We start from the raw sequence: 6,000 nt of genomic DNA, 5'->3' as shown, positions 1-6,000 counted from the left end.
CTAAATCTCCTCAGACTTCATTGAAAGTAGAAGCGTTGATATGACTTTTTCACAGTTGCCCTGATGTGATGGACTTAGGAGAGGTTCAATATGTACATCCCCAGCAAGTTGAAAGTACTAACCCCAGAGGCACTGAAATTGCACTCCCCCATTAAAAAAATCGCAAATAAAGTTGCCATTTGGGCAATTTCTATGCACAATTGGTATAGTTTTGAAGATCGGCCGTGGGAAATTCTGAACACCTGTGAGTTTGGGATTTGGGCTACATTTAAGAAAAATGTGTGCGTTATTTAGGATGATTCTCCTTGACGAAACTATGACGTTATGAACAGAACCACGAACCTGTTGATTTATAGATGGACCCTTTATCCTGGATGGGGTTTAATTCCAGGAGACAGTGGGGAGAAGCCCACATACATTTAATCCCAGACACCAGTCACCCAGCATCCGAGGGTGAGAGAGAGGGGGAGAGAGTAGAGGGAGAAAAGAGGTAGGGAGAGAGGGGAGAGGGGAGGGAGGGGGAGAGGGGAGGGAGGGGGAGAGAGGAAGGATGAGGGAGAGAGAGTGTGGGAAGAGAGAGGGGAGAAGAGAAGGGGTGGGGAGAAAATGGAAGAAAAGAGGGAAAAGGGGTGAGACAGAGAGAGGAGAGAGGTCAGGAGAGAGAGGAGAGGAGAAGGGGAGGGGGAGTGAGGAAGGGAGAGGGGAGAGAGGAGAGAATGGAAAAGAGGGGAAGGGAGAGAGGGGGAGGGGGAGGAGGAGAAAAGGGGAAAGGGGAAGAGGGGAAGAAGGGGAGAGGAGAAGGGAGGGGGAGAGAGGGGGTGAGAGAGGGGATGGGGAGGATGAGAGATGGACGGGGGAAGAAGAGTGAACACTGCATTCCAGGACGGACAGACTGTGTGTGCAATGTGTTATAATCGACCCACGTGCTTGTCTGCACTTTGCTGTAAGATCAACTCCTGGGATTGTTTCAACCCCGACTCCCTGGGTACACAGCCCCCCTCCCCATCCCCAAACCCTCCATCCCCCTCCAACAGTCCCAAAAGATCCACCAGGAGGACAAAATCTGAGAGCGAGGGAAAAATGTTTCAAAAGGTCTTGGGAAACATTTCTTGAACATCTGAAACAATTATTTTTAGAGTTTTCTGGGTGGTGGGAAGGGTGTTTGTCCCTGGGGGCAGCATGGTTTGGTTTGGCTCACCTGCTTCTGGGGATGGGGTGGGGCTTCTCTTTTTCTCTGTCCTGGGATGATTCTGAAGCACAGGTTTCCCAAGGCCCGAGGAAATGAGTTTGACACAAACTGATGCTCTTCTGACAGCTGGGGGAAAGGTACCGACATAAATGGTGAAGAGAGTGAGGAAGGGGGAGAGAGAGGGGAAGAGAGAGGGGAGAGTGGTGGATAGGTAGGAGAGAGGGGTGAGAGGTGAGAGAGAGGGGGATATGTAGGTGAGAGAGGGGAAAGTTGGGAGGGGAGAGAGGGGGATAGGTAGGAGGGAGAGAGATGAAAGAGAAGGGATAGAGGGGGAGACAGGAGATGAGAAAGTGAGGGACAGTGGCACAGTACAGTGGGTTCAGTAAGGCCAAGGCAGTTGGGTGTCAAGAGGATTTCTACCTAAACATGTCTGTCGTCCTCCCTCCCCTATCTAATTCCTGACTCCCAACAGGCTTGGCCTTGCTGACCCTAGAAGGCCAAGGTGGTCGGGCTTCGGGTGTTAGATTATTGGCATGGGCCAGTTGGAGTTGCTGTGCAGTTTAACCCTGGGAACTGCTTTTTTGAGACAGTGTGTGGTCTGTCATTAATCTAATAGCTTTTTAAGAAAAGTCACCTATTCAGCTGTGCTCTTGTGACAATTATATTTACAAATAAATGTGATTCACAAAGTGTGTGCAGATTTGCACAATCACAGAGGAACGCTGACACACAGCTCTTTGTTTTATCTAGTGGATGTTGATCTATTCATAGCTAGAATTAGCTTTACGAGTTGATTAGCTTCGTGGGTCTCTGAGTCGCCTGCTTACAGATCAGTTCACAGACACCACCTTGATTTCCATACCTCGAAGTTCTTTTGTCAGATGAAGGTTCCTTGTTGGGCTCGGGAGTTTGATATTGGGCGGGCGAGGCAAGGACAGGAGTGCCTCCCCGCCCCCCCCCCCCTTCAAGTGGCATTCAGGGCATGTGCTCTTGTTGCCATACCCTCAATACACCTACGACTAACCCTCTCCACTGGTGTCTTGCCAAAGAAGATAGGGGCCTGGTTCCTCAGCCTCTCCTTCCCAATGTTTACAATAAGCAGTTTTGGGCCCCGTATCGAAGGAAGGGTGTCCTGGCATTGGAGGGTCTGGAGGAGGTTTATGAGAATGAGGGTTAATGTGTGTGGAGCATTTGATGGCTCTGGGCCTTGACTCGCTGGAATTGTGAAGGATGAGATGGATCTCATTAAAACATATTGAATATTGAAAGGGTTGGATAGAGTGGATATGCAAAGCATGTTTCCAGTAGTGAGAGAGTCTAATGCTGAGCAGTAATCAATGAACAATAGCCAGACATAAAGGTTCTGTGTCCACGTGATCTAATGAAGAGTGCAGGGCCAGTGAGATGGCATTTATCTTTTTGATAGAAGATTTTCTAACCTTCTCTTACCCCTGTCCCACTAAACTTGCTGATCATATCTGCTCCATTCTTGCTCATGTCATTAATGTGCATGATGAAGAACAGAGGCCCAGACATAGGCCCCACTGGTCACAGACCGCTAATCTGAAAGCAACCCTCCATTAGAACAGTCTGCCTCATGACACCAAGAAATGTTGGATCCAGCTGGCTAACTCATCCTGAATCCTGTGCGTTCTAACCTTCTGCAGACATCTACTGATCAGCTCCTTGTCAAATAATAATATCCTTGTCGGCAGTATCTACTGCCCTGGCCTCTTTCATCCTTTTGGTCACCTTGTCAAAATATTTGTGAGGCAGAATTTCCCATGTACAGAGCCATGCTGACGACCCTGAGTCAGAACTCGCTTTTGGAAATGCAGTGGATACTGTTATTCACAATCCTGTCCAGGAATTTTCCCATCACTGATGTTGGCCTCACTGACCTGCAGTGTCTTGGATTGTCTTTGTAAGTAATGACATGGATTTGAGAGAAAGGAGGAAAGAAGAAAAGAAAGAATGAGAGTAGCCGGTAGCTTCAGTCTTCTTGGGTAGTGCAGTCACCGTTGCGCCTTCCAGAGAAGTGAGGAGATGTTGAGTGTCCATGATAGGTCACTAGTTAAGCGAGCTCCAAGTACTTGGTGCTCTCCACTCTCTTTGAGTTATGTATACATAGTGGAGGGTGATCATACCTGATCATCTCCTTCATCTTGTCCACATTGAGACTCAAGTTGTTACTCTTGCGCCATTTGACCAGATTTTACACCCTTTCTCTGTAGTGGTCTCGTCGTTGTTGCTGATGAGGCCAACAACTGTTGTGCCATCTGCAAAGTTGATGACAATGTTGGGGACTGGATCTGGTGATGGGTCAGTAAAGTGAAGAGGAGTGGGCTGAGCACACAGCCCTGAAGAGCGCCAGTGCTTGACATTCTGCTATCAACTCAGACAGACTGTGATCTTTCCGTTAGGAATTCCAGGATCCAATTACAGAGAGGGGTGTTGAGTCCCGGCGAGAACAGCTTCTCCACCAGCCTCCAGGGAATGATCATAATAAATGCCGAGCTGAAGTCGATGAACAGCAACCTGGCGTATGAGGCATCATTCTCCAGGTGGATCAGGAAAGAGAGAAGGGACAAAGCCATACAACATTTTCTTCTATAGGTGAATTGAAATGGGTCCATCGTGTCTGGAAGGTGTGCTTTGATGCATTCCATTGCAAGACTCTTGAAGCAATTCATAAGCATTTCAAGGGTGGTACAGTTGGCGTAGCAGTTAGCGCAATGCCTTTACCGTGCCAGCGATCAGGACAGGACCAGGGTTCAAACCCATGCTGTCTGTAAGGAGTTTGTACATTCTCCCCGCGTCTGTGTGGGTTTTCTCCGGCGTCTCTGGTTTCCTCCCACCATTCAAAAATGTACCGGTTAATGGGGTAATAAATTGGGTGGAAATGACTCGTGGGCTGAAATGGCCTGTATGTCTACATTAAAATAATGGTGGAGGTCAGTGCCACAGGGAGGTAGTCACTGAGGCTTGTTATTGTCACTCTCTTTGGTAGTGGGATAACGGTGGCTGCCTTGAACCCTGTGGGAACAATGAACTGCTGCAGTGAGGTGTTAAAGATGTTTGTGAAGATCTCCGTCAATGGTCTGCACAGTCCTTCAGTACCCGACCAGGTATGTTGTCTGGTCCCGGCACACTGTGTGGGTTTACCTTGGATAAGGTTCTTCTCATCTTGGCTACAGCTATGCAGGGGGCCATTTATTAGGGGGACACCGAACTTTCTTTGACATCATCCTGTTCTTTTCAAACTGTGCACAGAAATTATTCAGTCCGTCCAGAAGGGAGGTGTTGTCATCCTTAATTCGCAAAGTTGACTTGTGATTTGTTATAGTCTTGATCCTTGGCCACATATGCCTTGTGTTGAATGGGATTGGTGAACCAGGGAAGGAGGTGATGGATAATGGACAGATGGGGTGGGGGAGAGATGCAGTTTGGAGACCGAGGCAGTTGATTGCTAGCTGTCAAACAGAGAGGCATGAGAAAGAAGGTCCGGTGGAGGAAGATGAGGCAAAAGGGTAGTAACTCATCACTAAGGTGGGTAAAGTGGGTGAGAATGGTGGTTATGGATAGTATTGGGGAGAGGTGAGGGGCAGATTGGACCATAAGAAGGAAGAGGGAGTGGAAATGGGTGAGGAACTGCGATGGGGTGTTTGGGAAAGGGGACAAAATTGGTGGTGGGGTAGGGAGAAGATCAGGAATAGATTGGATGAAAAGGGAGAGGACTCCTCAGATGGAAATGGAAAACTGAATATCCATGCGATTGGGCAGCGCACTGCCCAGATGAAAAATGAGTTGGTTTACACTGGGCCCCACTCTGGCAATGGGAGAAAGGCTCTAGCAAAGACTCAGTATTTAATACAATCATTCCCCAGTGGCACTTTGCCAGGACAGACAGATCGGTGTGAGAATGAGCAGGGGAGGTGAAATGATAGCCACTGAGAGCTCAGGATGGTTATGGGGATAGAGTACAGATGCTCTGAATAAAGGGTCCTCGAATCTGCATTGTCTTCCCCTTGACCATCCAGGCTGTTCTCTGCAATGATAGAGTCAGACGGCACAATAGGGACATGTTAAAAGTCATGCCACACAATGAACCCGCCAATCCCGTATACTTTGGGAGGAACCCAGAGAACATGGAGAAAACCCATGCAGATCACAGGAAGAACATACAAACCCAAGTATTGCATTGCACCAATCACTGCATTAACCTTCCAGCTCACTGTAGCAATTGTTTATTGCCTGGCCCCTTCCTCTCCTTGCCCTCTTTAAGACCTCTGAAAAGTTGCTCCAGCTTTTGGTTGACCTTCTGATTCTCACTTGGCACTAGTGTTTTTGCTGCAACTTCATGGAATGGCTTGCCACATAAATCAAATTGCTTTCAAAACATGATTGACTATATAACATTACATTTTGGAAAATATTAAGCAACTGAACAAACTTTCCCGCAAGAATAGGTCTTTTTTTTTCTCCTCGTTGGCCACTTGAGGTCTTTTATGTTGCTGTTTTTCTGGTCACAGGAAGTTCCTTCTTCTTGCATTTTACCAGACTCTGCCAACTCCCAATATTTTGTAAATATTTTGCAATATATGTTGTTCCTGATCACTCTCAGCTGTTTGCAATTAATATTTTATATTGTGGATAGTTCTCAAGAAACGGAAAACGTTTTCCTGAAGGTATGGAGAAACCCTTTACTCGCATGGAGTTACAGCCCATCAGGTATCCACCCACCATCGTGCTATCCATAAAAACCTCACTGTTGCATCCATTCCATGTCCCTCTGTGCCCTGCTCATTTGA

The sequence above is a fragment of the Narcine bancroftii genome, chromosome 2 (genome assembly GCF_036971445.1).
Source record: "Narcine bancroftii isolate sNarBan1 chromosome 2, sNarBan1.hap1, whole genome shotgun sequence".
NCBI lineage: Eukaryota > Metazoa > Chordata > Chondrichthyes > Torpediniformes > Narcinidae > Narcine > Narcine bancroftii.
The sequence above is the reverse complement of the archived record's forward strand: the minus strand, read 5'-3'. Positions refer to the sequence as shown.